The sequence below is a fragment of the Hermetia illucens genome, chromosome 3 (genome assembly GCF_905115235.1).
Source record: "Hermetia illucens chromosome 3, iHerIll2.2.curated.20191125, whole genome shotgun sequence".
Classification (NCBI taxonomy): Eukaryota; Metazoa; Arthropoda; class Insecta; order Diptera; family Stratiomyidae; genus Hermetia; species Hermetia illucens.
In genome coordinates, this window is record NC_051851.1 from 129,986,441 (window position 1) to 129,998,484 (window position 12,044).

At 44.1% G+C, this 12,044-nt stretch overlaps 1 protein-coding gene across 1 annotated transcript in view; it reads right to left on the reverse strand.

The window, feature by feature from the left end:
- Positions 1–12,044, reverse strand: part of LOC119651631 — a 264,754-nt gene that overhangs the window by 250,780 nt on the left and 1,930 nt on the right. The window lies entirely within an intron of this gene.

The following is a 12,044-nucleotide window of genomic DNA, read 5'->3' on the forward strand; positions in this document are numbered from 1 at the left end:
TAGGGCTGATAACCCTATACGGAAAACCGATGTTAAGAAGCCACGAAAGGAGCCTGGGACAGAATGGATTTTACAACGACGAAACCGGCAACGACAACGGATTAACGATTTGCGCATTTTCTCATGGAACGTGCGCTCCCTGTACAGACCGAATGCTGCTGAGCAGCTAGCCGATACCCTGTTCCAATATAAGGCTAATGTAACAGCGTTGCAAAAGATGCGATGGACAGGCACCGGTTTCCTGGAAAAGAGTCGCTACACCATATATTATAGCGGCCATGCAGTAAACTATGTGCTCGGAGTAGGTTTCGTAGTCAGCCAAAAAATGAAACCTACTGCTATCGGCTTTGAAAATATAAGCGAAATGCTATGTACTCTGCGTTTGCGAAGCCTCATAAATGTTCACGCCCCTACAGAAGAGACTGCAGAGTCGAAGAAGGATACTTTCCACGAGGCGGTTGAGGGGATCCTTCAAGCCTGTCGCAAGTATCATATCAAAATCATACTCCAACAGTCAAGTAGGGATGGAATCCGTATTCAAGCGATACGTCGGCTCCCATAGCTTACATAGGGATACCAATGATAACGGACTGCGAATTATTCAGTTAGCAGTATCGCACGAAATGGTTGTTGGAAGTACCTGGTTTGCGCGGAAAGCGGTCCATAAACATACATGGACCTCTCCAGAAGGGACCACTTTTAACCAAATCGACTACGTGCTGATCGACCGCCGCCACCTTGATGAATGTCAGAACATATAGGGGGGCTAATATAGACTCGGACCACTATCTCGTTGGCATAGTATTCTGAGCTCGAATTACGACACCACCTACAATCCTCTCTGACAATCAGGTGAAAGTGAATACTGAAGCCATCCACAACACAGCCCTCCGCAAGACCTATAAGAGGGCAATGGATAGCGCAAAAACCGCAGTCAACAGAGATCCTGGAGATTAATCATCAACAAATGGTCTTCACAACCACGTGAAGAACGTTAGCATTCATACGGCCACAAACATACTTGGCCCCAGCCACAAAAAAAGTCGGAACGGCTGGTTTGACGATGAATGCAAGCTAGCAATGAAACGAAAGAATGCTGCATACCGAGTAATGTTGCATTCTCAGAGAACGCGGGCACGCGCAGAGACTTATCACGAACTCCGTCGGACGGACAAGCGACTTATTATACTGAAAAAGAAGGCCTGGGAGAACCAACGAGCCTGTGAACTAGAAAAGTACAGGGAGCAACCGCACCAGGCGCGCAAGTTTTACCAACAAGTCATCAGGATGATACACCTCGATGTTCATCCTGCCGAGACAAAGAGGGAAATCTGATTTCCGACAGAATGGGTATATTGGAGCGATAGGTTGGGTACTTTGATGAACTACTGAATAACCAGAACAGCGGCGAGTTGGAAGTCCCGTCAAATGAAGACGACGGACAAATACAGCCACCACCAAGTATAGGAGAAACAGTCCGTGCAATTCATCGGCTTAAAAATCATAAGTCGCCAGAAGCCGATCGAATTACAGTCGAATTAGTTAAATATGGAGGCGACCAATTACACCAAGTGGTTCATCAACTTCTGCTCAAAGTATGGGACAGCGAATCAATGCCTGCCGACTGGCAACGAGGCATTATCTGTCTCATACATGAAAAGGGTGATATCACACAGTGCAACAATTATAGAGGTATCACTTTGCTGATTACCATCCATAAGATCCGCTATCTTGGTAGGCCGGATAGCCCCATACGTCCAGAACGTCAGCACAGAAACCAACCAACCAACCACATCAAACCGAACTGGTCAAACGGGAAGAATAAAGATAGGAGAATACAATTTTGAGACGGTTGATAATTTCTCCTTTCTAGGGTAGAAAATGAAAACCGATAACAGCTACGATGATGAAATCCGCGCACGGTTGTTGGCTGCCAACAGAGCCTATTTCAGCTTACAAAAACTGTTCTGCTCGAAACGTCTCTACCACAGGGTCAAAGCTCTTACTGTACAAGACAATAATCTTGCCAGTCCTCATGTATTCCTCGGAGACTTGGGTTCCTAGCAAGAAGAACTGCGAACTCTTGGCCGCGTTTGAGAGAAGAATTTCAGGCCCCCTACAAGAGGATGGACGATTCCTTAGCCTGCATAACGACGAAGTCTATGAGCGAGATACCATGACCGTCAGGTTGTGGATAAAATGCGGCTCAATAGCTTACGGTGGACGGGTCACTTAATCCGTATGGATGAGGATGATCCAGCCCGGAAATTCGATAGGGGCAATATCTATGGTAGAAAAAGAAGACGAGGCAGACCCTGCTTGAGATGGAGCGAGGGCGTTGGTCAGGATGCCAGACAGCCTTTAGGGATATCGAATTGGTGAACCTCGGCCCAAAACCGGGATGTCTGGAGTTCTTTATTAAGTCAGGCCTAGACCGGATACTGGTTTTTGCGCCGTTGATGGTGATGATGAATACGCCAAATGATATCTGTCGTCATCAGCAGACACAACACTACTGAAATATAAAAATTAATTAACACCTTTAATGCTTTGACTGATTAAGTAGATAGAAAGAGTGCAATGCCTAGTCAGACTGACTTTGGTTTTGTTGGTGCTTGTTTTCAGTTCGAGTCTACTTCTTTTTCCAAATTAAGATCCATGTGATCAGACTTCATGACTTGATAGGAGACCAAGCAGCTATTATATGACTAGTCAAAGTGTTTGAGGAGAATGGCATGTTTCATTGAAGCCTTCCACGTTTTCCGGATATCGGCGGGAAGATGCAGGTTTAAGCACTACACACTGTTTCAAAATGATCTAGAGGATTGAGAGTAATTTCAGCTGACATGTGCCTTAGCGATGGTAGGAAGCACACAGATACCCGTCCAGCCGTGATGCGCAAGGCAAGTGCCTAAACGATATCTAACCCCTTCTTCCAACACTCTGAAGATCGCAGATTTCCAGCTTTGTCGCATAAGTGAAAGTAGCCCTTCGAGAAAACTTCCGCAGCTTTAATGGACAATTCTGCATGAGACTGTCAAGACCAGTGGCTTAATCCGTTTGATCGCATGGGATAATATCACTCCTAGTACTTCTATCTGGAAAAGCAGCATGGTACCGTGGCTAGCCGTTTCACCGAACGGAAACTAGAACTTCACTGGATGTTGTGTGGTTGAAAAAAGTGGTGAAGTGTTGTTCCATCCACTTCTTCAGCTCCTCTTCATCGTAAATAAGGAACCACTCGTTAAAATTGTTAACCGGACCATCGAAACATTTTTGGCAACTTGCAAAAAGCTTCGGTTCTGAAATCGTTATTATTTGGGGCTGCTTCTATGACCAACGAAGTAGTAACTTATTACGACTAGCAACTACGCTGTAGCTCCCAGTTTGCAGGAATCGTTTGCAATTTAATTGGACATATTTCATGCAGGGATGTGAAAGTTGAATTAAAACTATACCTCACGCACACAGAGTACGATCATTTGTGATTGATTCGATGTGAATCGTTAACATATATATGATTGTACGTACATTAGCTGAAATCGCAGTATACACAAATATTGGGTTGGGGAAAAAGAAATGTCGTATTTTGTCAATAGATGAGGACAATTAAACATATCTTGTGTTGTACTTATCGCATCGGGTCATACTATACGGCGATTTGAAGACGACAATCTGTGCTACAAGTGTCTTCTTGACAGTGTTGTGATCATATGTTTCAGTCTTACGTTATAGCGCGTGAAAGATGGAGTCCACCAAGCAAGAAATTCGTCATATTTTACGTTTTTACTACCTGAGAGGGAAAAATGAAATGAAGGCGGCCGAACAAAATTGTGAAGTTTATGGGCCCGATACTGATAGTGGATGTCGAAGATACACCCCGTACTAATAATAATAATAATCGTTGGCGCAACAATCCATGTTGGATCAGGGCCTTGAAGTGTGTTAGAGCACTTCATTCAAGACCGTAACGATACACTAGGAGGCAATGTGGTCAGCATTGCGCTCGCCCGAGATTATTACCCTGATTTGACTCAGGTACTCATTCACAGCTGAGTCGACTGATGTCCGACGTCAAATCACGATACAAATTCCACTGCCACCAGTGAGATTTGAACCGCGACCTTCCGTACGACAGCCTTGTGCTCTAACCACTCAGCTATCCGGACATACTGGTAGGCCAATAGTCGTAGAAACCGATAAAATTGTCGGAATCATCCAAGTAGACCGGCATGTGAGCATTCGCTCGATTGGCGAGGAACTGAGTATAGACCATAAAACCCTTTAGAACCATTTGCAGAAGATTGGATTCCAAAAAAGCAGGATGTTTGGTTGCCACACGAGTTGACGCAAAAAAATCTTTTGAACCGAATCAACGCCTGTGATGCACTGCTGAAACGGAACGAATTCGACCCATTTTTGAAACGAAGGGTGACTCGTGATGAAAAGTGGATCCCGTACGACAACCTCAAGCGATAAAAGTCATGGTCGAAGCGCGGCAAGCCGGCCCAAACCACCAAGGGAATCATCCACTATGAGCTGCTTAACTATGGCCAAACCCTCAATTCGGTCCTTTACTGTGAGAAACTCGACCGTTTGAAGCAGGTGATTGACCAGAAGCGGCTAGAATTGGTCAATAGGAATGGTGTTGTGTTCCACCAAGGCAACGCTCAGCCTCACACATCTTTGATGGCCCGCCAGAAGCTACAGGAGTTCGGATGGGATATCCTATCGCACCCCCGTATAGTCCGGACGTTCTTGCTGCTACTAAGTAGGCCTCAAAAGAGGCTTGCGAAAACTGGCTGTCTGAGTTTTTTGCAAATAAGGAGGGGGGGGGGGGCTTTCTAAGGGGGGATAATGAAATTGTCTAAATGGCAACAAGTTTGCGAACAAAACGGCGCATATTTAACTTAAATCGAATAAAGCCTCAAATTTCGATCACAGATACGACAATTCTTTGCCCCCAACCCAATATAAAAACCTTAAAAATCGTCAGTACCAGTATGAAACCATCCTGAAGAAGCCATCATGGAAAGGTCAGTTATATTTGCAAGGGGTTCTCTGTAGTGCTAGTGGAAGATGTAATCTAAAACTTTCAATGAACTGGTTTTTCTCAGTTCTCGTATTTAGATATGCAATCCAATAAAATACATATTTATTTTTGAACCTATCCCATTATTATTATATCTTAATTACCCATTATTACTACGATTAGCCTCATTGAAATGAAGTGTACGAAGTCCAAACTTATGTCGTCATCGAATGCTAATTGCAAATTACGCCCTACCGGCCAACCAAGATAATGTTACCATCTCTTGTATGGTCCAATAATTAACTCCATCCTGGAGCCCAGATATAATCTTCAGCATCAAGTTCAATGGCTACTTAAATGCATTTGCTCGGAATTCATTTCTTCTAAACTCGCTTCATGCCCATGAGTCGCCTCTAAAAAATCTTCTTTTCTTTATCATTAAATCTCCAATAAAAACAGCAATAATCAGCCATCGTGGAGCTGTTGCAATGCAATATCTCTGGTGCTTTTCCCACTAAACAATTTAAGAACCAGAAGCAAAAGGCATCCACACTAAGTTTCCTCTCGGAAGATGAAGATGAAATGATTTTGATGCTGGATGACTTCAAATAAAGGTAAAAACGTTGAGGATTCTTTCTTTCCATATATGATTACTACTCGCATTCCTTCGTGTTATTTATAGTCCAGCTGCGTTGAGAAAATTGTTGAGTGTGTTATTCGTTGGTTTTTTATGTTTGTGTCCATTTCCGAAGAAATTACGAAGATGATTGGAATTTTCAATGCCATTCGGACATGGTGGACGTCTAAGTCAGGCTTATGGATGACATGTGAAGAAGCACCAGCGCAGAGAAGATATGGGAATCAGAATGCTCCTCATTGGCGAATGGGTTGCCGACCGGAGTAGGTTTTCCACCACTTAAGGCCTTTCAACATTATCGATACTCAGCTTGACTTTATGCTCTGAGTTTCCTAGAAGAATCTTGCACAAGATTTTTATTACCGAGACTATCAGGCACAAAATAATATGGCCTGTAATGCTATTTCCAATGTGCTAAGAGGTTCCTTTCTGTGTAATGTCACATTCCCTAAATCACACCGGGACGACAATACTGACTCCGGACAAAGCAACTAGCAACTAACTCGGTAGCCACTAGTCACCGGCTAATGAACAACCTGTCTACGACGCCCATATCCGATCAAGTTCTTCCATAGCCAACAAAGAAGTGTTGAATCATATTACAATGATGAGATGATGGTATTTCCCGATTAGCAACATTTCCAAGATTACATGCCAATCAGTTTGTTAGCGAGCTGATCGGTTGCATCCGAAATTAACATATTTTTTTCATGCATGTGTATCTGACTCGATCGGATCGGATCATACTGATTGGATTTCTGATTTTAGATTTTTTCTTGTGGATATTAATAGTTGAAATTTCCATATACAGAATGCACTTATGTCGCCAGCGATAGAATGCAAGTATAAATTTATGCAAAAAGGGCTTTAACCTGCTGGAATGCAAGTGAGGGTACTAGCTCTGTAAAAGTATCTGATATGAAATGGGTTGGGTTAGTATAGCGAACGCGTTTTAAGGCTGGTGTGTTGCTATATTTAGATTATGTTCTATTTCGAATAGCACGGTGACTACTTTTCCCTTACAGATACTACGTTGCTTATGTAAAAGCATAGGTGATTTGTCACTTACTACTTTTGCTATCGATGGACTCTGCCGTAGTCGGTGGCAACGATTTGTGCAGCAAATAATTTTTTATTGAGTTGGACGTTTCGAAGACACGAAAAATTGTGGAAAGGTAAGGTTACACAAAGCCAGGATATGAGGGTTGGCAACCAACATAAGTTTCTAAACTTTAACTAAGCCTAAGGTTGCTGTTGTGTGGGGCAACGCGATGATTTGTTTTTGTTCCTTTCCAAAAATTAAATCCATGGTAAGTAGAAGGAGGGACTATAGAGGAGCGTTCAACCCCTGTATATTGGAGCACACGATTAACATTAAGGTTCATGAGCCTGTGGAGATTTCTTTCCAGGAGAGTTGAAGCAAAAGTATAATTTTTAAGGTTTTATGCGAAACACGATAGCAAAAACCACTCGATAGTGTTTAAAATACTGTCAGAATTCAGAGTCTCACATTATTTATTTATTTAACGGACAACAAACAAAGTAAACTCCAACTGCAGGAGGAGGAGAAAACAAAAACATTATCCTGTGCTTCAAACTACATAAAGAGGACAAGCTAAAAGGGACAAGCTTTTGTGCGTTGTAACTTCGGCAAAGCCTAGGAATCGGGGAGTGGAAGTTGACTTCGAACTCTGCGAAGGGCACGTTGACAATATCCACGTTATGAGTGTTATGAGACGCAGGACGGCAGGTGATGTCGTTAGCGGCCGAGCAGTCCATCAGACTCGGGAAAAGTTTAAAAAATGTGCATAAATCCATATAGGATATACGGTCTTGTAGGAAGGAAAGGTTCAGAAAGCAGAGGCGGGAGGGGTAGTCCACACGAGGGAAGCTTTTCTTAAAGCAGAAGGAACGGGTGAATTTAGGCTGCATATTTTTAAGGGCAAGCCAATGGCAGTTGCGGGAAAGTGATCAGATCACGAAGCAGTACTCGAGGGTATTCCTCACGAGGGAATTGCAGAGAAATAAGAGGGTTGGATGGGGTCAAAATCAGATGAGAAGTCAAGTATAGAGCCTAACAATTTTGCTTTCTGACGTTTAGCGCTAAACGAGTAGCCAAGCACCAACGAACCAGAGTGTCTAACTTAGATTGAAGGGAAACACAGTCTATAGGCGATATAGTGGAAAACAACTTAAGGTCGTCGGCATAGAGCAAACAGGGACAAGTAAGAAGGCTGGATCGATTGGAAAGGTAAGAGGCAAGCCATAAAACAAGTGGCGTGGCAACCCTTAGAGACGAGAGTTTGGATAGAAGTAACTTGTGATTTACAGTGTCGGAGGCTTTAGCGAAGTCAGTAAAAATGGTATGTACTTCTTGCCGCGAATGTAATATTTCACGACAAAGTTGGTAAAGTCAAGCAAGCTGAAGGCAGTGGACCTACGCTTAACAAAACCGTGTTACTCTTTCACTATGTAGTGGCCAAAGTGAGTGGACAACCAGTCGTTGACATATCTTTCTAGCATTTTGAAACAGGAGGAGGGGAGGAAAATAGAACGGTCATTCTCGACAGGCGTACAATCGCCACTTTTGTGTATGGGGATGATGAGAGCCTCTTTCCACAAGGAAAATGATTCTCTTCGAGGCTTTTGTTGAAAATAAGATATACGGGAAGGGAGATGGACTGACCCAGTTTTAAGTAAAAAGGGGCTTGGAAGACCATCGTAGCCAGGGCCGACCTTAGCATCAATTTTACTAATAAGGTACTCGACAAGGACAACGGTAAGTAGGGGAATGGTTGGTGATACGAGCCAGGCTACATCCACTAGCGGGAGGGATGTGGAGAATGAGGAAACATAGACTGAGGATAAGTAGCGGCAGAGCAAATGACAAGATATTTGGGAGAGTTAACTGAGGAGCCAGAGAATTTAATGGGCGCAGAGGATATTTGGGTAGGACAGCGGGATTTACGAATGTGGAACCAGAAAGGTTTGAGGTTTCCGCGCTTTAGTGAGTCTTCAGCATTGGTCAAATATTTCTTTCTGGACTTAAATCAGCATAGGTTCTAGGAGATGTGAACTTCTTCCTCGTAATGTGTTTTTGGTTAAGTTTTTTGTGGATATCAATGGTGAAGAGGAAGGGAGCCCAGTCGATTGCCGCCAGAGCTAAGTTCAGACTTCCGAAGTTCGATTTACGAAAGTTGAACTTGGTATGTTTTCGTGCGACAGGAGAGTGGAGTCGGGATATCTGAGCGTCAAACTCGAGAGCAAGATGACGAATCGGTTAGTCACTGGAAAATACTTCTGGTCGTTCATGAACAAGGACCTAAACTCTTGGGGCAGACAGTTCATCGAGTGCCAAAAGCGCAAAATCAACAAGTACGTAAGAAGGGAATTAGGCGTATTTTCTCGGTCGACCAAGTACTTCCACCCCAGCCAACTCGACATCATTGGCCCTTTGCGAGACTCGCACGGACACATGTTATGTCTCACAATCATCGACAGGGTTACGCCGTGGCCTGAAGCAACAAGTCTGATTGACATTACCGCACAAGCATTTGTCGAGGCCAGATGTCGAGAGTGGATCCCACGCTTTGGTGTATCAGCCGTAATCATCACGGACCAAGACATAGAGTTTAAGTCTACTCTTTCCTCGGCGTTAGTGAAGCTCCTTGGTTTCGGTATACGACTACTACATACCACCCGCAGTCCAATGGGATGCTAGAAAGTTGGCATCGGACGCTAAAGCCGCCTTAATGGCTCGCACGATCCGTAGTGGTGGCTGTCTTTGCCTTTCGTCCCCCTTGGCCTTCGTACAGCCTATCGAGAGGATTTCAAGGCTAACGCTGCAGAAAATCTGCGCCTCCCTGCCGACCCTGTGCTGGATATTAGAGAAAGGTTAAGGGACTTGGGTATGCTGCGTCTCCTAAGAGACGCGGTTTCGAAGCTATGACCAACTCCACCTTTCCGACACACGACACCGGAGCTTGACACCCCCAAGGACCTCAAGACATGCTCACAAGTCCTCATTCGGGTGGACGCTTCTCGGTGGCAGCTGCAGCCACCATACGAAGGCCCCTTTAGAGACCTGGAGCGATGGGAGCACTCCTTCAAGCTCGGCTTTCGGGTCGAACCCAAGTGGGTGCCCTTGTTTATACTAAAGACCTTCAATGAGCCGGTAGACGGTTCAAAAAAGCACCCGTGAAGCATCAGGTTCATTCAGTAACCCCATTGGCAGTATTACGTGGTCGGGTTGCTCCGGTGAACCCGTACGGTTTCAGTTGGAGCTGGAGTGATGTGGCGGCACAGCGGAGGCGCAAACCACGGATGCATCGCCGCGGTCAATTCGTCTCTGCCGACGCACTGAACTGCCGCCGACACAGCTGACGGCCTGACGTGTAGCCGGTGCGCACTGACTGACTACCTGGTGAGCGGAGAACGTTGACACATGCAGGAGTAATTTTCCAATCAAAACTCAACATAGCTGTACACAGTGTTTTTTTAATTAAAATTGAGTATAACTTAAAAAGTGTCGTTTTATTAGTCGTAAGTGGATAAAGTGACTTGCAGTTCATTATCTTCGGAGTATTGGCCAATCGAATGAAATAAAATTTGTACAATTTCGTGTAATAATTGGACTGTCTATAACTTTACTGGCCATTACCAAAGACCGTTATTTATGTGGTATAGGTCCGAGGTATTTTGTAAGCAAATTTGAAGAACGAATACCCTCAAATCATCCGACGAACAAAATGAGTATTTGCCCAGTGCAATGAGAGAAATATCCAAATTCTTCCTAGAATCGTCCGGAGATTACTTTACTTCTTTATTATCATTTCATTTCCTCCTTCATAACTTTTACCTACTGTGTTCTGGACAATTGTTCGAACTGATGGCGAACCGAACGGAGCTTAAGAAGTTGTTCTGCGTGGCGCTTACTTTGCAGGTACCCGGTTTAACCATGCCTTCGTAAACGTTTTTTTATACCGTCGTTTTCGCTAGTAAGTTCACCCATTTTGGCTTTGCAGAATTTTTAAAGGTTCCCTCACTAACTGAAATAAAATTATCTAGTAGTCATTGTGGAGATAGTCCTCATTAAGTGCTGAGAAATATTATGCTTTTGCTGACTACCAACAAATATCGGTCCAATAAGTGGACCAGGGTTCCGGAGATTGTTTTCCAACTCTGTTAACATGAGAAACGTACTTGGTATGTCCATATCTAAAACAAAACTACCTCTTCGAATTCCATGTGTTTTGTCCACCAGATAATTATGTTGCGGCTACATCAGTTTAATCCATGATCTGTACATTATTGCTAAGGTTCCTATAGGATCCACTGGGAGATGGTCTGGGAATACAAATCCCGAGCGTTTGTCCATTCTAGTTAATATCGATGTCAGTTCTTTGTATTTGACATTACCAGTAATTTGGCTACATAATTTTGAGATCATGTCGAACTTCTAGGCAATGCATCCTCCATTTTCATAGCTTCCACACAGGAGGCACCGATATTCTTTTGCATGGTTTCGTCAATATGCATATACATGAGCATGACAGTAGAGAAATAGACGAAGGTGAATAAGGCCCCCTTATTATTACCAAAATACTTATCTATTTTTGTTAACAATAATAATCGATTCGTATCAATTTGCCGGCTAATGTCTAACGTTGGAAGTCCCTTATCCAGCAAGTGCTGCTAGCTGATGAGTGCGGATCAGTCCGGCCTCCTTTATGGTTCCAGAATATGGACTGACTTCCTCAGTAAGGAAATGTACCGTAAACGCCTAGCGCGAGAACAAAGACAAGTGGTTCTGCGAGTTGCGTCGCCTATCATATAGTCTCGGAGTCAGCTGAAATGGTGACAGCGGGAGTTATTCCGATCGCTCTCCTGCTGCTTATATACATCAGGAAAGCCAAGATAAATAAGGAAGCTGCCGCTTGCGAAGTGACACCCCGTACTCTCTGCGCGTGGCAGCAATCCTGGGAAAGAGAATCGAGAGGTAAAAGGACCGCGCACCTCATAAAAGACGTATGGCTGTGGTTCAATCGAAAGCAGGGTGAGGTTGACTGACCTATCCCGGCTGTTCAGCGGACACGGGTATTTTCAACCTTACCTGCACACAATCGCGAAATCACGCTCATGCGACTGTATTTATTGCAAGGGCGTGATGGATAATACCTGCCATACCTTTTTCATCTGCCAAAGGTGGGAGCAGCATCGCAATCACCTTTCGATGAAAGGGGGTCTTGTGTGATACGTTACACTAAAGGCATTCTTAAGACAAAAAAGTGGAAGATGGGTAGGAGAGACGCCAGGGTAGCTGAGGCTGGCTGAATTCACGGGGTTTTGATCCTATACTGAATAGACCTGGCCTGA